Source organism: Salmo salar, unplaced genomic scaffold (assembly GCF_905237065.1).
Source record: "Salmo salar unplaced genomic scaffold, Ssal_v3.1, whole genome shotgun sequence".
Lineage (NCBI taxonomy): Eukaryota > Metazoa > Chordata > Actinopteri > Salmoniformes > Salmonidae > Salmo > Salmo salar.
Genome location: NW_025547485.1, coordinates 356,667 through 377,158, shown reverse-complemented (window position 1 = coordinate 377,158; position 20,492 = coordinate 356,667). Strand labels below are relative to the sequence as shown.

General features: G+C 43.8%; 1 pseudogene; it reads left to right on the top strand.

Moving 5' to 3' along the window:
* The first annotated feature begins 491 nt into the window (after positions 1–491).
* LOC106594226 (PDZ domain-containing RING finger protein 4-like) overlaps positions 492–20,492 on the top strand; it is a 32,238-nt pseudogene continuing 12,237 nt past the window's right edge.

Sequence of the window (20,492 nt, the reverse complement as noted above, 5' to 3'; positions counted from 1 at the left end):
TATAGGTTTAAGACTCTTCTGTCTCCCACCACATAGACACCTAGTTATTCCTGTACAGTATATATAGGTTTAAGACTCTTCTGTCTCCCACCACATAGACACCTAGTTATTCCTGTACAGTATACATAGGTTTAAGACTCTTCTGTCTCCCACCACATAGACACCTAGTTATTCCTGTACAGTATATATAGGTTTAAGACTCTTCTGTCTCCCACCACATAGACACCTAGTTATTCCTGTACAGTATATATAGGTTTAAGACTCTTCTGTCTCCCACCACATAGACACCTAGTTATTCCTGTACAGTATATATAGGTTTAAGACTCTTCTGTCTCCCACCCCATAGACACCTAGTTATTCCTGTACAGTATATATAGGTTTAAGATTCTTCTGTCTCCCACCACATAGACACCTAGTTATTCCTGTACAGTATATATAGGTTTAAGACTCTTCTGTCTCCCACCACATAGACACCTAGTTATTCCTGTACAGTATATATAGGTTTAAGACTCTTCTGTCTCCCACCACATAGACACCTAGTTATTCCTGTACAGTATATATAGGTTTAAGATTCTTCTGTCTCCCACCCCATAGACACCTAGTTATTCCTGTACAGTGTACATAGGTTTAAGACTCTTCTGTCTCCCACCACATAGACACCTAGTTATTCCTGTACAGTATATATAGGTTTAAGACTCTTCTATCTCTTCCCTGTTCAGGTGAATGGCAGGGACTACTCCAAGGCCAGCCATGACGAGGTGGTGGAGGTCATCAGGAGAGACCCCATCGTGGTGCAGGTCGTCCGTCACCATGGCAACCCCGCCCACTCACACCAAACACTACAGGAAGTTCACGTGGTGGACGTGTGCACGCAGACGGACATCACTTTCGAACACATCATGGCCCTGGCTAAGCTGAGGCCTGCTACTCCACCTGTACCTGACATCTGCCCCTTTCTGCTGTCAGACAGGTGAGGGGCATCTAATCCTAACCCTAACCTTAACATTAACCTTATCCCTTACCCTAACCCTAGCCTTAAACCTTACCGTAATCCTAGCCTCAATCCTAACCCTAACCCTCAACCCTAACCCTAACCCTCAGCCCTAACCCTAACCCTCAGCCCTAACCCTCAACCCTAACCCTCAATCCTAAACCTCAACCCTAACCCTCAACCCTAACCCTAACCTGTTATCTACCCCTTTCTGCTGTCAGACAGGTGAGGGGCATCTAACCCTAACCTTAACATTAACCTTATCCCTTACCCTAACCCTAGCCTTAAACCTTACCGTAATCCTAGCCTCAACCCTAACCCTAACCCTAACCCTCAACCCTAACCCTAACCCTCAGCCCTAACCCTCAACCCTAACCCTAACCCTAACCCTCAACCCTAACCCTAACCCTAACCCTCAGCCCTAACCCTCAACCCTAACCCTCAACCCTAACCCTAACCTGTTATCTACCCCTTCCTCCTGTTGGAAAGACTAGGGACATCTAACTCTAACCCTTAACCTAACCCTAACCCTAACCCTAACCCTTAACCCTAACCCTTAACCTAACCCTAACCTGTTATCGGCCCCTTCCTCCTGTTGGAAAGATTAGGGACATCTAACTCTAACTCTAACCCTAACCCTAACCCTAGTCTCCATCCTAACCCTTCCTGCTGTCAGGTGAGCTATGCCTCGTTGCCGTGGCGATAACCTCACTAGGGGTTAATATACAGGGAGCCAGGAATTGAGAACCATTGTTGTAGACTTCTGTCTGAGTAATACATGTTATGTATGTGACTCATGGGTTTGGCCTGAATTTTCTGCCGGAACTTTCTAATAGATAAACCCTTTATTCAGAAAGAACGTGTGTTACCCTTGAATATGAATGAATAACATGTGGCTAATGTAATAATATGTGGCATTAGCAGACACTTTTATCCAAAGTGACTTACTGTGGTGAATGTATACATTTGTATGAGTGGCCCTTGGATGGTTCTCCTCAACATGGAGATGCTTTATTATGGGTTACATCAACCTGATGTGGTTGATCAGAGCCTCTACTGTATCATGGAGGACAACAGCATTACTGCCCCCCAGTACAGCTGATCACATCCCTTTAATGTCATTAGGATGCTCTCCAACTGGCATGTAGTAATTGTGTCTGCAGTGCAGCCAGACTGCTGCATCCATTTCCTTTAAGAGTTTACAAGGTGATTAAAAACAAATGGAGTGACTGTTATACAGCGCTACGTTCATTCTCAGTCTATTTATAGGTCTTTACTGGGCCAGAAATGAAATACATTTGTCCTATAAACTACAAATCATCCGGTCCCTCGTCTGTGCTACGGCTGATAAGGGGGAGGCAGTATGGATGCTGTTGTGATTCTAAATAACAGTGATGTTACTGTGGGCTGGTTATACCCAGGGCTGACATGTGTCTGTATACATGCCAAGTAACCATCTGTAAATCAATATATTACTGAGGAGACAGAGATGTCTTTTTACAGGTTCTTTTTAACAGGTTCTTTTTAACAGGTTCTTTTTACAGGTTCTTTTTACAGGTTCTTTTTAACAGGTTCTTTTTACAGGGTCTTTTTAACAGGTTCTTTTTACAGGTTATTTTTAACAGGGTCTTTTTACAGGGTCTTTTTAACAGGTTCTTTTTACAGGGTCTTTTTACAGGGTCTTTTTAACAGGTTCTTTTTACAGGGTCTTTTTACAGGTTCTTTTTAACAGGTTCTTTTTACAGGGTCTTTTTAACAGGTTCTTTTTACAGGGTCTTTTTAACAGGTTCTTTTTACAGGGTCTTTTTACAGGTTCTTTTTACAGGGTCTTTTTACAGGGTCTTTTTAACAGGTTCTTTTTACAGGTTCTTTTTAACAGGTTCTTTTTACAGGGTCTTTTTACAGGTTCTTTTTACAGGGTCTTTTTGCAGGTTCTTTTTGCAGGTTATGTCACTTACATGGGTTTTTTGTCTTGTTAAAACATGTCCATGTTTAAAATGGCACAACGTGTGTTTAGAGCCCTGCCATTAGTTGCTTTACTGGGGGTTGTAAAAGGGATTTTATGTTAGCGACCAATATGCACAGCACAGGGAGAAAGGTGTTGAAATCAGCTTGCTACTCACACATCTGTCTTTCTCCTCTTCCCCTCTCTCTTCCTCTCATTCTGTCTCCCCTCAGCTGTCACTCCATCCACACAATGGAGCATGAATTCTACGAGTGTCCAGAGTACCTCTCCAACACCCCAGCTGAAGTGGACAGGCCAGAGGAGTTTGAGTATGAGGTAAATCAATATGGAGCCACACAAGTTCCTGCGATGACAATTCTCCCACAGCAGTTATATTGACAAGTCATGTGTCTATTGGTCAAATATAGTGTTTCCTACTTATTCACTAAAACGCTAATTACAACCAAATCTCCCCCGCAGCTCATTATGTTATCGGAATGATAAAGATTAAAATACCGCTATGAATCTTACTACCTCAATTTGGTATGTTTTCCCTACAAACAATGACACATTTCAGATACACTTGGAGTGTTGAAAAATAGCCTGTCTGGGAGGCTGGGTGGAGATTGTAATTTGTGTCAGAGAGGCAGTGACCGTGGGAGACGTGAGGTGAGGTGAGGTGATGGGTGACGTGGTAGTGTGTGTGTTTGTGCAGTGGTGCTGCTCGTATAATGGGTGGCGGTGGTTCGCTGCACAGGATTCTGGGTCATTAGTGTTCCTCTGCTGTCAGCTGTGGTTTAACGGCCACTTCTGACTAAATTGACGGATGTCTCTCTGTGTGAGAGAGGGATGAGAGACGGCGTGAAGTTTGAGCACACACTCACAGGCACACACACACACACACACACACACACACACACACACACACACACACACACACACACACACACACACACACACACACACACACACACACACACACACACACACACACACACACACACACACACACACACACACACACACACACACACACACACACACACACACACACTCGCAGGCAGGCGGACACACACACACACACACACAGTCTGGTCAACCCAACTGAGGCAGGGTCAGTGTCAGGTCGTGACCTGATTACTGTTGTTATGGCTACTCCTTCCCCTCACACAGCTGGCCCTCAGTTACTCTTTGTTCAGTCAAGTGTATCTAACTGTACCCTGAATGCCCTTGCTCCTCAGTAGCCCTGGCAGCTCAGGGACATTAACAGTGAAGGATGTGTTTAGCCTGGCTTCACACTACTGCCGTGTAACTTAAGGACAGCTACAGGGCAGCGGTGGGACGTTTTTTCTTCCCAGTGACCCGCTATAAAAACAACACACAGATACAGATGATCTTCTAATCAAGACTAGCGTGGTCTCTCTAGGCGGTGTCTCTCTGACCTCAGTACATCCACAGATTATTACTAGATCTCGTGCTGACGAGTATGAGGTTGTGTCCTGTAGCCCTACACGAGTTAATGTACTGTCTGCACGAAACACTGGGATTTCTCACTCTAATCTAACCTCAAACATCTCCAGATTACAAGGTTGTGTCCTGTACTACTCAGTGTGATTGTTCTCTCTAGTAATGCCCTCTGACAGTAGGGGAGCTAGTGTTCTCTGATCTCTCAGTACATGGTAGTTAATCAACAGTCATGGTGCGTTCGTGTCAACCACTTTTCTCGACCGTTCTGAACCGTTCTAAACTGTGTGGAAGTGTGGAGTCTACTCGCCAGTAACAGCTGTCCTAGTCAAAAGTGCCCTGCCTCCTCTGTTTGTCCTCTGTTTGTTGTGGCTAGATGTCGAAGAAATTCATTTATTTTTTGAATCAGTCATCTAATCTTTCCCAACTGCCACCCGAATCCTTTGGAAATTAGGCTATCCCTTTAATTAGGCTATCCCTTTAATTGGCCTATCCCTTTAATTAGGCTATCCCTTTAATTGGCCTATCCCTTTAATTAGGCTATCCCTTTAATTGGCCTATCTCTTTAATTGGGCTATCCCTTTAATTGGCCTATCCCTTTAATTAGGCTATCCCTTTAATTGGCCTATCCCTTTAATTAGCCTCTCCCTTTAATGAGGGTATCCCTTTAATTAGCCTATCCCTTTTAATTAGGGTATCCCTGTTATAGTGCCTTCTTTTGACCCCCTGCCTTCCAACTGTAACTTCACACGTAAAATACCTTTAGCAGAGCAAAATATCAAACTGTAAAATGATATCTTTCTGTTTCTTCCCAACACAGCAGTGACCAAACAGACCAGGGTTAATACACCTGCAACATTAAGGGAACACGCTGTGTAGTAAATGCCATCGGTGCGACCATCGAAGACGTCCCCAGTGGGACACCCGTCTGTGTTTTATTTGATATGAGGTTTTAGTGCTATTGATGTACAGACCACCCTCTGGGCAGTGGACATGTGTTACCATGGTGAGGAGAGATTAGGAACCACACAACAAGAATAAGCAAAGACCACAGGAGGTGGAATGTCATTTATCAGACAATAATTCAACATCAATTGCAGTCTTAACTGGTCTGGAATGATGCATCTTTAGTACCAATGCCACAGCATGTCATGGTGATATTGGGTTAGTTGTTGAATTTGTTTGAGTGATACAGTTGGTTTACATTTTAACACACACACACACACACACACACACACACACACACACACACACACACACACACACACACACACACACACACACACACACACACACACACACACACACACACACACACACACACACACACACACACACACACACACACACACACACACACACACACACACACACACATATTATTTCACCCTTTGCAGAGACTTACTGGAGAACTGTGTGTTACTCCCTATGAGCTATGTTGATCAACATGTTGGTCTTGGTAAAGTTGAGGCACCAAAGTATGTGTCAGTTAAAGGGGAATCTGGGCTTGTTTTCATCATGTTTGAGGTGTTTCTAGGACAGTGAGATGTGTTTCACACATAGCTGCCCAGGAGGAAGGCAGGTCAGGGCATCACACTCTGAATTATACACCCTATGACAGCTTCCGGTGTATTGATGGTGGGTGGGGCGAGATCTGAAAATGAATGTAATCCTACTTTGTGGATTTTCATGAAGGCTCTATGTTAAACTGATCACACTATATGGTTTTTGTGGGTGTAGATATGGTTGTCCTTGTTCGACAGAGCCATTGGACGTCTTTCAGCGATGTTCCTATCATCGGATTCATTGCTAAATATACAAGCAGATACATCGTTCTCAGTCTCGTAAAGACTACAATTTGTGTTGGGTGGTGCTTCATGGTCTGGCCCCTGTCCCTCCTCCAAGAAGGTTTTTTTTTATTAAAGATACTATATCAGCAATTCTATTTTTACCTCTAATTAAGAATCTTCCGTTTCGCTGTGAAGGAAAAAAATCGATGGTATCTCATCACGTCTCAGCTGGCGTCGAAATGGATTCCCTAGCAGTCCAGTCTGGTAATCCCTCTGGTAATCCCTCTGGGAATCTTTGGTCACCGCATCATTCTTGATAGCCGCAAGCCACTAGGAGGATCAGGGTGAATCTCTGGTAGGTAGAGCAGTGAAGGTAGCACATTTGTGCGCTTGTTGTAATTAGCACAGCAAGGCACAGAACCCCACATGGCATGATGACAAACAATAGTGAAAACAAAAGTTTACAAAGAAATCTTCTGAGATTACTCTGTGTTGGTCATTCGAGATAAACAATGGCATCATTCAAGTTTGTGGGCACGCCCCATCTACCTAGCAGGCGGTATCAGCATTCGCTATGAATGCTGGACTTTGTAGTTCACTATGAGCACATTAAGTCAAAACTTCCCGATACTAACAGTGAAATGAAAATGCCCGAGTTCTAGCTTATAGTTTGGATAATTGTGATGTTTATGATGAAAACATCACGTTGTTAATATTGTAATGGCTATATGCCATGGCAAGGCCAGGGTGACATGGAGTCTGAACCCCACTAGAGTGAATGGTGAATATTTCATCACCGTGGTAACCACAGCCTACTCAGCAATGGGGATCTACACTGGCTCCTAGCTGAATATCCTCAGTAGAAATGACCAGAGGGCCTTAATGCTGGAAGCGTCTGATTTTGAGAGCTTCTGTATAATTATCTCATACTTATCTCACTTTAGAAAAGGATAATTCACCCTTCTGTGTCACTAACCTACTTCCTACACAATGAATGAAGTCAGTATCGTATGTTCTTGGCAACAAGCTTAGTGACAATTCTCAGAGAGTAAGCTCAGAGTACTCATAAAGCGTTTCAGAGTGCTGATCTAGGATCAGATCCCCCTGTCCATTCATTATAAACTGAAAGGCTAAACCGATCCTACATCAGCACTCCTACGCTGAGACGTTTTTGGAATATGGGCCCAGCTCTTGAACTTGAAAAGAACAAGGTCATTATGAAGTCTGTGCAGGTAACACATCTCTGTTGGACTCTCTTCCTTCTCTCCTCTCCTCCTCCTCTCCTCCTTTCCATTGGGAATTCTCTCTGTTCTGTTCTGTCTCTACAGCAGGTAGAGCTCTGTCGGCTCAACAGTCAGGAGAAGTTGGGTCTGACGCTGTGCTATCGGACTGACGATGAAGAGGACACAGCTATCTACGTCAGCCACGTAAGCACCCCCACCACCATCAGCATCCTTAGGAGACATGGGCCCAATTCAGACTTAGGAAATGTACGTCTTTCCTACGCACTTCTCAGTAGTTGATATTCAGACTTACTTTATGCAGGTCCTTTAACGGGCTTTGCAGGCGTGGCTTCCTAGCGTGCTGAATACATTTAATTCAACTGCTGAAAAAACTCCCACTTACTGGCAACAGATTTTCCTGTGGAGTTTTCATTTAATAGGGGTTTCAGTACATTTATGTAAAGCCATCCCTTTAAATTTGGTGTACCTTATATTATAATTTTCTCAACAGGCTCACTAGAATAGATGGAGAGAACGGTTCAGAATATTAGGAATCAATGAAAGAAAACCATACATTGTAAATACATGCATATCGTGTCCTGTTCACCACCAATTGTTTGATTGTAAAATACTCTGATCTTGTATATTATTTAGGGTTAGGAAAGTATTTATGAATAATTTCATAAAAGTTTGGAGAGCCTTTACGCACAAAATATATTGGTGACTCAAAAATGCAGTGGTTTGATTCATCCTTAAAGTTTCCATATTCAATTGTTCAATCCATGACATATTGAAAGGTGAGAAAAGTGTACAATAGGGGTGGAACAGTAGTCCTATAAATCTACTGTAATAATCCTCACTGACCATAGGACCGTGATGACAACGGTCCAGTCGTGGTGAACCGTGCACCAGGGTCCCAGTTTAACCTGCTACGTGTAGTCTGAGTTCCAGAATTGATTCAAATAGGCTACGTCCTAAATTATTTCACAACTTGTAATATGTTAGCCTAATATGCTCTACTATTGCTAGCAATCCTCAGGAACAAACACATGAACGTGACAGAGGAAGGTAAACTAATGACGTAGTGGAATGATGCAAAATGTAAGGAAAGGAACACTAAAGGGACAGTTCTAAATGAATGTGAGTATACCTGAAGGTGACTACCGATAGTGATTCATATTTAACATGATACAAGTTGTAAAAATACAGTGAACAGTCCAGGCATATAGTTAAAACATTCTAGAAATCATAAATCAACTCGGTAGCTATGTTTCAGTTTGCTGCCATATGACTGGTTTCACATTTGTCTCCAGTGATCATAAGGTGAAATGGAACTAAAACAATGTATATTTAAAATCCCCTTTTCCAAATGGCTTATTCATTCACTACATATCCGTCGCCAAACCCACTGGCTCCAGGTCATCTATAAGTCTTTGCTAGGTAAAGCCCCACCTTATCTCAGTTCACTGGTCACCATAGCAACACCCACCCATAGCACACGCTCCAGCAGGTATATTGCACTGGTCACCTCCAAAGCCAACACTTCCTTTGGCTGCCTTTCCTTCCAGATCTCTGCTGCCAATGACTGGAACCAATTGCAAAAATCTCTGAAGCTGGAGTCTTATATCTCCCTCTCTAACTTTAAGCATCAGCTGTCAGAGCAGCTTACCGATCACTGTACCTGTACACAGCCAATCTGTAAATAGCACATCCAACTACCTCATCCCCATATTATTACTTACCCTCTTGCTCTTTTGCACCCCAGTATCTCTACTTGCACATCCTCATCTGTACATCTATCACTCCAGTATTAATGCTAAATTGTCATTATTTTAGCCTCTAGGGCCTATTTATTTCCTACCTCCCTACTCTTCTACATTTGCACACACTGTGCATAGATGTTTCAATTTTTCTTTTCTTTTGTGTTATTGACTGTACATTTGTTTATGTGTGACTCTGTGTTGTTGTTTTTGTCGCAGTGCTTTGCTTTACCTTGGCCAGGTCACAGTTGTAAATGAGAACTTGTTCTCAACTGGCCTACCTGGTTAAATAAAGGTGAAATAATATAAATAAACATTTAAAAAAATGACCTAGCTCTTATCAAATTCTCATCAATCAAATGTATTTATAAAGCCATTTTTACATCAGCCAATGTCACAAAGTGCTACACAGAAACCCAGCCTAAGACCCCACACGGCAATTGGTCTTATCAATAGGTCTTATCAATAGGTCTTATCAATAGGTCTTATCAATTGGTCTTATCAATAGATCTTAACAATAAGTGTTATCAAAAGGTCTTCTCAGTTAGTACATGAGAGTACATGGGGAATGGTGTTATTTCTATCTGAACAAAGAAAGTAGATGTTTCTACACTTGGAACTGACAAGTTGCTCGACCACATTTATTGTTTCATGGTGCATAAGGGTGGTGGAATTGTGAGGGAATTATGTCAAGGTCAGAATACGGTGTATCTGTAGACACCTTCATTTCTTTGATCTTACACACAAACAAATAGCGAATGAATAGCGTGCTATTCTCATGCTTAAATTCAAGGTCAGAATACGCATGGAGAGAAAAGTGCATAAAAAAAGGGAATTATGTTCCATGTATGCGCGCTCAACTCTGGTCGGAATTCCCCGTTATGAGACTCGATCTTCCCCAGAGAAATGTCCTGTTTGGTGGGACACAGATCTATCCATGCTCCCCTCCTGAGTCTGGTTCTCTGGTACACGGTCATATGACAAACTGTACTCCCAAGGAAGGGCTTGGTTAACTGGAAAGGCTAGGTTAACAGGAAGGGCGTGGCTAACAGGAAGAGCTTGGTTAACAGGAACGGCTTGGTTAACAGGAAAGGCTTGGTTAACAGGAAGGGCTTGGTTAACAGGAAGGTCTTGGTTAACTGGACGGGCGTGGTTAACTGGAGGGGTTGGTTAACAGGAAGGGCTTGGTTAACTGGACGGGCTTGGTTAACTGGACGGGCTTGGTTAACTGGACGGGCTTGGTTAACAGGAAGGGCTTGGTTAACAGGAACGGCTTGGTTAACTGGACGGGCTTGGTTAACTGGACGGGCTTGGTTAACTGGCGGGCTTGGTTAACAGGGAGGGCTTGGTTAACAGGGAGGGCTTGGTTAACAGGGAGGGCTTGGTTAACAGGAAGGGCTTGGTTAACAGGAAGGGCTTGGTTAACAGGAAGGGCTTGGTTAACAGGAAGGGCTTGGTTAACAGGAAGGGCTTGGTTAACAGGGAGGGCTTGGTTAACAGGAAGGGCTTGGTTAACAGGAAGGGCTTGGTTAACAGGAAGGGCTTGGTTAACAGGAAGGGCTTGGTTAACAGGAAGGGCTTGGTTAACAGGGAGGGCTTGGTTAACAGGAAGGGCTTGGTTAACAGGAAGGGCTTGGTTAACAGGAAGGGCTTGGTTAACAGGAAGGGCTTGGTTAACAGGAAGGGCTTGGTTAACAGGAAAGGCTTGGAATGAAAGGGAAGAGACACGGCGTGTTAGAATAAATCGAACAAGGAATCCCACCACATATCAATTACCTTTTACAGTCAGAAACAATTAAAAGATAACTGTGAATTCCCATTTGATATCATATAATGTTGTGGAATATTGACTGACTTCAACTGAATTAGAAGGTGTTAAGGAATGAGGAGGTGTTTGAATGTTTGCCAAGAAAATAATATCTCTTTCGCTCCAAATGAACCATGCATGGAGAGAGAGGAGAGGAAAGCAAGTGAAGTTTGAAATACTCCCCTCGTTCTGTTCAACATTCTAATTGAGGATTTTAATTAGTCCACAGTGAGTGACACCCTTCCTTCTCGTCTCCTGCAGAGTGTAAAATGACACATTTTCCCACCACCGCCTCTGCATACCAAAGACTGAAACAAAGAGCAAAGAGACAGTTGAGTGGAAATAATGTCTCTCAGACTAAAGTAAAGCTAAAGCTCTCATTCTGGTGGTGTCTGTTTTGTGTGTGTGTGTGTGTGTGTGTGTGTGTGTGTGTGTGTGTGTGTGTGTGTGTGTGTGTGTGTGTGTGTGTGTGTGTGTGCGTGTGTGGTATTGCCTTGCTCTTACACCAGCTTCCTCTTTAATAAGCTGAAGCGTTACCTCAAGTAAAGTAGGAACAGCACCTGCAGTTGCCTCATACCCCTCTACCATCATGTAATAAACCTCAACACTATATCTGTATATCCTTATCTATCTCTCATACCCCTCTACCATCATGTAATAAACCTCAACACTATATCTGTATATCTTTATCTATCTCTCATACCCCTCTAACATCATGTAATAAACCTCAACACTATATCTGTATATCTTTATCTATCTCTCATACCGCTCTACCATCATGTAATAAACCTCAACACTATATCTGTATATCTTTATCTATCTCTCATACCCCTCTACCATCATGTAATAAACCTCAACACTATATCTGTATATCTTTATCTATCTCTCATACCCCTCTACCATCATGTAATAAACCTCAACACTATATCTGTATATCTTTATCTATCTCTCATACCCCTCTAACATCATGTAATAAACCTCAACACTATATCTTTATCTATCTCTCATACCCCTCTAACATCATGTAATAAACCTCAACACTATATCTTTATCTATCTCTCATACCCCTCTACCATCATGTAATAAACCTCAACACTATATCTGTATATCTTTATCTATCTCTCATACCCCTCTACCATCATGTAATAAACCTCAACACTATATCTGTATATCTTTATCTCTCATACCCCTCTACCATCATGTAATAAACCTCAACACTATATCTGTATATCTTTATCTATCTCTCATACCCCTCTAACATCATGTAATAAACCTCAACACTATATCTGTATATCTTTTGATTCCAGAACATGCTAACAAGCCTCATTGAAATGTATTTCTGTGTATAATGTTGGTGTCACGTTCCTTGTGGAAGCATAGCTATGTTTTTCCGGTTGGTTTTGAACACCTATGTATAGCTCTTGATCTTGACTCAGAGAACTACAAAGAGTGTGAAATAATTGCAGAGAAATGGAAGCGGTATTGAAATCATACCAAGTAGATTAGATTCCCTCAGAAACGTATCCACTGGGATTGCCTGTGAAAAATATGAAATGTTATTATTTAAATTAGAAATGTCTACACTTTTTCAGCCTAATCATTTCTGACTTTTTAATACACTTCCGATGTTGATTTTCTCTTGCTGAGCTTCTTATTTTGATGTTCAGTTCTTTGATGAAAGAAATGCTTGTTTTATTTTAATGAAATTCATAGGTAGGAAGAAAAAAACTGAACACATATCGTCAAGGGAACGATTCGAAATTCGATACAAGCACTCCTCAAAAAATGAAAACAAAATAATGAAAAAAATCAATAAATGTTGAAATGAGTTTTCTCAGGAAGATTCATTCCCCTTTCTTAAGCCAGGCAGGAAGAAGGTTGTTGGACAGCTACCACGCTAATAAACCTCAGATACTACAATCCATACTGTCACATTTCAAACTATATATGGTTCCAAATGGCACCCTATACTCTATATAGTACACTACTTTTGACCAGGGTCCATAGGGCTCTGGTCAAAAGTAGTGCACTATTTAGGGAATAGGGTGCCATTTGGGACACACCCACCCTATTACTATGTGATGATGACCGCAATGGAAGTTTTGAGGATTGGTTGGATGCTCGGCGTTCTTTGTTGAAGCAACATCTTCAGATGGTGATGTTGGCAAGAAGAGAAAGCAATGAAGGTGTTTGATAATGATCCACCAGACAGTGACATGGCAACAGTATTAACTTGTGTATCCAGCTGCCTGTTCTAGCAGACAGTGACATGGCAACAGTAGTAACTTGTGTATCCAGCTGTCTGTTCTAGCAGACAGTGACATGGCAACAGTAGTAACTTGTGTATCCAGCTGCCTGTTCTAGCAGACAGTGACATGGCAACAGTATTAACTTGTGTATCCAGCAGCCTGTTCTAGCAGACAGTGACATGGCAACAGTAGTAACTTGTGTATCCAGCTGTCTGTTCTAGCAGACAGTGACATGGCAACAGTAGTAACTTGTGTATCCAGCAGCCTGTTCTAGCAGACAGTGACATGGCAACAGTAGTAACTTGTGTATCCAGCTGCCTGTTCTAGCAGACAGTGACATGGCAACAGTAGTAACTTGTGTATCCAGCTGTCTGTTCTAGCAGACAGTGACATGGCAACAGAAGTAACTTGTGTATCCAGCTGTCTGTTCTAGCAGACAGTGACATGGCAACAGTAGTAACTTGTGTATCCAGCTGCCTGTTCTAGCAGACAGTGACATGGCAACAGTAGTAACTTGTGTATCCAGCTGCCTGTTCTAGCAGACAGTGACATGGCAACAGTAGTAACTTGTGTATCCAGCTGTCTGTTCTAGCAGACAGTGACATGGCAACAGTAGTAACTTGTGTATCCAGCTGCCTGTTCTAGCAGACAGTGACATGGCAACAGTAGTAACTTGTGTATCCAGCTGCCTGTTCTAGCAGACAGTGACATGGCAACAGTAGTAACTTGTGTATCCAGCTGCCTGTTCTAGCAGACAGTGACATGGCAACAGTAGTAACTTGTGTATCCAGCTGCCTGTTCTAGCAGACAGTGACATGGCAACAGTAGTAACTTGTGTATCCAGCTGCCTGTTCTAGCAGACAGTGACATGGCAACAGTAGTAACTTGTGTATCCAGCTGCCTGTTCTAGCAGACAGTGACATGGCAACAGTAGTAACTTGTGTATCCAGCTGCCTGTTCTAGCAGACAGTGACATGGCAACAGTAGTAACTTGTGTATCCAGCTGTCTGTTCTAGCAGACAGTGACATGGCAACAGTAGTAACTTGTGTATCCAGCTGCCTGTTCTAGCAGACAGTGACATGGCAACAGTAGTAACTTGTGTATCCAGCTGCCTGTTCTAGCAGACAGTGACATGGCAACAGTAGTAACTTGTGTATCCAGCTGCCTGTTCTAGCAGACAGTGACATGGCAACAGTAGTAACTTGTGTATCCAGCTGCCTGTTCTAGCAGACAGTGACATGGCAACAGTAGTAACTTGTGTATCCAGCTGCCTGTTCTAGCAGACAGTGACATGGCAACAGTAGTAACTTGTGTATCCAGCTGCCTGTTCTAGCAGACAGTGACATGGCAACAGTAGTAACTTGTGTATCCAGCTGTCTGTTCTAGCAGACAGTGACATGGCAACAGTAGTAACTTGTGTATCCAGCTGCCTGTTCTAGCAGACAGTGACATGGCAACAGTAGTAACTTGTGTATCCAGCTGCCTGTTCTAGCAGACAGTGACATGGCAACAGTAGTAACTTGTGTATCCAGCTGTCTGTTCTAGCAGACAGTGACATGGCAACAGTAGTAACTTGTGTATCCAGCTGCCTGTTCTAGCAGACAGTGACATGGCAACAGTAGTAACTTGTGTATCCAGCTGTCTGTTCTAGCAGACAGTGACATGGCAACAGTAGTAACTTGTGTATCCAGCTGTCTGTTCTAGCAGACAGTGACATGGCAACAGTAGTAACTTGTGTATCCAGCTGCCTGTTCTAGCAGACAGTGACATGGCAACAGTAGTAACTTGTGTATCCAGCTGCCTGTTCTAGCAGACAGTGACATGGCAACAGTAGTAACTTGTGTATCCAGCTGCCTGTTCTAGCAGACAGTGACATGGCAACAGTAGTAACTTGTGTATCCAGCTGCCTGTTCTAGCAGACAGTGACATGGCAACAGTAGTAACTTGTGTATCCAGCTGCCTGTTCTAGCAGACAGTGACATGGCAACAGTAGTAACTTGTGTATCCAGCTGCCTGTTCTAGCAGACAGTGACATGGCAACAGTAGTAACTTGTGTATCCAGCTGCCTGTTCTAGCAGACAGTGACATGGCAACAGTAGTAACTTGTGTATCCAGCTGCCTGTTCTAGCAGACAGTGACATGGCAACAGTAGTAACTTGTGTATCCAGCTGCCTGTTCTAGCAGACAGTGACATGGCAACAGTAGTAACTTGTGTATCCAGCTGCCTGTTCTAGCAGACAGTGACATGGCAACAGTAGTAACTTGTGTATCCAGCTGCCTGTTCTAGCAGACAGTGACATGGCAACAGTAGTAACTTGTGTATCCAGCTGCCTGTTCTAGCAGACAGTGTCATGGCAACAGTAGTAACTTGTGTATCCAGCTGCCTGTTCTAGCAGACAGTGACATGGCAACAGTAGTAACTTGTGTATCCAGCTGCCTGTTCTAGCAGACAGTGACATGGCAACAGTAGTAACTTGTGTATCCAGCTGCCTGTTCTAGCAGACAGTGACATGGCAACAGTAGTAACTTGTGTATCCAGCTGCCTGTTCTAGCAGACAGTGACATGGCAACAGTAGTAACTTGTGTATCCAGCTGCCTGTTCTAGCAGACAGTGTCATGGCAACAGTAGTAACTTGTGTATCCAGCTGTCTGTTCTAGCAGACAGTGACATGGCAACAGTAGTAACTTGTGTATCCAGCTGTCTGTTCTAGCAGACAGTGACATGGCAACAGTAGTAACTTGTGTATCCAGCTGTCTGTTCTAGCAGACAGTGACATGGCAACAGTAGTAACTTGTGTATCCAGCTGCCTGTTCTAGCAGACAGTGACATGGCAACAGTAGTAACTTGTGTATCCAGCTGCCTGTTCTAGCAGACAGTGTCATGGCAACAGTAGTAACTTGTGTATCCAGCTGTCTGTTCTAGCAGACAGTGACATGGCAACAGTAGTAACTTGTGTATCCAGCTGTCTGTTCTAGCAGACAGTGACATGGCAACAGTAGTAACTTGTGTATCCAGCTGCCTGTTCTAGCAGACAGTGACATGGCAACAGTAGTAACTTGTGTATCCAGCTGTCTGTTCTAGCAGACAGTGACATGGCAACAGTAGTAACTTGTGTATCCAGCTGCCTGTTCTAGCAGACAGTGACATGGCAACAGTAGTAACTTGTGTATCCAGCTGCCTGTTCTAGCAGACAGTGACATGGCAACAGTAGTAACTTGTGTATCCAGCTGTCTGTTCTAGCAGACAGTGACATGGCAACAGTAGTAACTTGTGTATCCAGCTGCCTGTTCTAGCAGACAGTGACATGGCAACAGTAGTAACTTGTGTATCCAGCTGCCTGTTCTAGCAGACAGTGACATGGCAACAGTAGTAACTTGTGTATCCAGCTGTCTGTTCTAGCAGACAGTGACATGGCAACAGTAGTAACTTGTGTATCCAGCTGCCTGTTCTAGCAGACAGTGACATGGCAACAGTAGTAACTTGTGTATCCAGCTGCCTGTTCTAGCAGACAGTGACATGGCAACAGTAGTAACTTGTGTATCCAGCTGTCTGTTCTAGCAGACAGTGACATGGCAACAGTAGTAACTTGTGTATCCAGCTGCCTGTTCTAGCAGACAGTGACATGGCAACAGTAGTAACTTGTGTATCCAGCTGTCTGTTCTAGCAGACAGTGACATGGCAACAGTAGTAACTTGTGTATCCAGCTGCCTGTTCTAGCAGACAGTGACATGGCAACAGTAGTAACTTGTGTATCCAGCTGCCTGTTCTAGCAGACAGTGACATGGCAACAGTAGTAACTTGTGTATCCAGCTGCCTGTTCTAGCAGACAGTGACATGGCAACAGTAGTAACTTGTGTATCCAGCTGCCTGTTCTAGCAGACAGTGACATGGCAACAGTAGTAACTTGTGTATCCAGCTGCCTGTTCTAGCAGACAGTGACATGGCAACAGTAGTAACTTGTGTATCCAGCTGTCTGTTCTAGCAGACAGTGACATGGCAACAGTAGTAACTTGTGTATCCAGCTGCCTGTTCTAGCAGACAGTGACATGGCAACAGTAGTAACTTGTGTATCCAGCTGCCTGTTCTAGCAGACAGTGACATGGCAACAGTAGTAACTTGTGTATCCAGCTGTCTGTTCTAGCAGACAGTGACATGGCAACAGTAGTAACTTGTGTATCCAGCTGCCTGTTCTAGCAGACAGTGACATGGCAACAGTAGTAACTTGTGTATCCAGCTGCCTGTTCTAGCAGACAGTGACATGGCAACAGTAGTAACTTGTGTATCCAGCTGTCTGTTCTAGCAGACAGTGACATGGCAACAGTAGTAACTTGTGTATCCAGCTGCCTGTTCTAGCAGACAGTGACATGGCAACAGTAGTAACTTGTGTATCCAGCTGCCTGTTCTAGCAGACAGTGACATGGCAACAGTAGTAACTTGTGTATCCAGCTGCCTGTTCTAGCAGACAGTGACATGGCAACAGTAGTAACTTGTGTATCCAGCTGCCTGTTCTAGCAGACAGTGACATGGCAACAGTAGTAACTTGTGTATCCAGCTGCCTGTTCTAGCAGACAGTGACATGGCAACAGTAGTAACTTGTGTATCCAGCTGCCTGTTCTAGCAGACAGTGACATGGCAACAGTAGTAACTTGTGTATCCAGCTGTCTGTTCTAGCAGACAGTGACATGGCAACAGTAGTAACTTGTGTATCCAGCTGCCTGTTCTAGCAGACAGTGACATGGCAACAGTAGTAACTTGTGTATCCAGCTGCCTGTTCTAGCAGACAGTGACATGGCAACAGTAGTAACTTGTGTATCCAGCTGCCTGTTCTAGCAGACAGTGACATGGCAACAGTAGTAACTTGTGTATCCAGCTGCCTGTTCTAGCAGACAGTGACATGGCAACAGTAGTAACTTGTGTATCCAGCTGTCTGTTCTAGCAGACAGTGACATGGCAACAGTAGTAACTTGTGTATCCAGCTGCCTGTTCTAGCAGACAGTGACATGGCAACAGTAGTAACTTGTGTATCCAGCTGTCTGTTCTAGCAGACAGTGACATGGCAACAGTAGTAACTTGTGTATCCAGCTGCCTGTTCTAGCAGACAGTGACATGGCAACAGTAGTAACTTGTGTATCCAGCTGCCTGTTCTAGCAGACAGTGACATGGCAACAGTAGTAACTTGTGTATCCAGCTGCCTGTTCTAGCAGACAGTGACATGGCAACAGTAGTAACTTGTGTATCCAGCTGCCTGTTCTAGCAGACAGTGACATGGCAACAGTAGTAACTTGTGTATCCAGCTGCCTGTTCTAGCAGACAGTGACATGGCAACAGTAGTAACTTGTGTATCCAGCTGCCTGTTCTAGCAGACAGTGACATGGCAACAGTAGTAACTTGTGTATCCAGCTGCCTGTTCTAGCAGACAGTGACATGGCAACAGTAGTAACTTGTGTATCCAGCTGCCTGTTCTAGCAGACAGTGACATGGCAACAGTAGTAACTTGTGTATCCAGCTGTCTGTTCTAGCAGACAGTGACATGGCAACAGTAGTAACTTGTGTATCCAGCTGCCTGTTCTAGCAGACAGTGACATGGCAACAGTAGTAACTTGTGTATCCAGCTGTCTGTTCTAGCAGACAGTGACATGGCAACAGTAGTAACTTGTGTATCCAGCTGCCTGTTCTAGCAGACAGTGACATGGCAACAGTAGTAACTTGTGTATCCAGCTGTCTGTTCTAGCAGACAGTGACATGGCAACAGTAGTAACTTGTGTATCCAGCTGCCTGTTCTAGCAGACAGTGACATGGCAACAGTAGTAACTTGTGTATCCAGCTGCCTGTTCTAGCAGACAGTGACATGGCAACAGTAGTAACTTGTGTATCCAGCTGCCTGTTCTAGCAGACAGTGACATGGCAACAGTAGTAACTTGTGTATCCAGCTGTCTGTTCTAGCAGACAGTGACATGGCAACAGTAGTAACTTGTGTATCCAGCTGTCTGTTCTAGCAGACAGTGACATGGCAACAGTAGTAACTTGTGTATCCAGCTGCCTGTTCTAGCAGACAGTGACATGGCAACAGTAGTAACTTGTGTATCCAGCTGTCTGTTCTAGCAGACAGTGACATGGCAACAGTAGTAACTTGTGTATCCAGCTGCCTGTTCTAGCAGACAGTGACATGGCAACAGTAGTAACTTGTGTATCCAGCTGTCTGTTCTAGCAGACAGTGACATGGCAACAGTAGTAACTTGTGTATCCAGCTGCCTGTTCTAGCAGACAGTGACATGGCAACAGTAGTAACTTGTGTATCCAGCTGCCTGTTCTAGCAGACAGTGACATGGCAACAGTAGTAACTTGTGTATCCAGCTGCCTGTTCTAGCAGACAGTGACATGGCAACAGTAGTAACTTGTGTATCCAGCTGCCTGTTCTAGCAGACAGTGACATGGCAACAGTAGTAACTTGTGTATCCAGCTGCCTGTTCTAGCAGACAGTGACATGGCAACAGTAGTAACTTGTGTATCCAGCTGCCTGTTCTAGCAGACAGTGACATGGCAACAGTAGTAACTTGTGTATCCAGCTGTCTGTTCTAGCAGACAGTGACATGGCAACAGTAGTAACTTGTGTATCCAGCAGCCTGTTCTAGCAGACAGTGACATGGCAACAGTAGTAACTTGTGTATCCAGCTGCCTGTTCTAGCAGACAGTGACATGGCAACAGTAGTAACTTGTGTATCCAGCTGCCTGTTCTAGCAGACAGTGACATGGCAACAGTAGTAACTTGTGTATCCAGCTGTCTGTTCTAGCAGACAGTGACATGGCAACAGTAGTAACTTGTGTATCCAGCTGTCTGTTCTAGCAGACAGTGACATGGCAACAGTAGTAACTTGTGTATCCAGCAGCCTGTTCTAGCAGACAGTGACATGGCAACAGTAGTAACTTGTGTATCCAGCTGTCTGTTCTAGCAGACAGTGACATGGCAACAGTAGTAACTTGTGTATCCAGCTGCCTGTTCTAGCAGACAGTGACATGGCAACAGTAGTAACTTGTGTATCCAGCTGCCTGTTCTAGCAGACAGTGACATGGCAACAGTAGTAACTTGTGTATCCAGCTGCCTGTTCTAGCAGACAGTGTCATGGCAACAGTAGTAACTTGTGTATCCAGCTGTCTGTTCTAGCAGACAGTGACATGGCAACAGTAGTAACTTGTGTATCCAGCTGTCTGTTCTAGCAGACAGTGTCATGGCAACAGTAGTAACTTGTGTATCCAGCTGCCT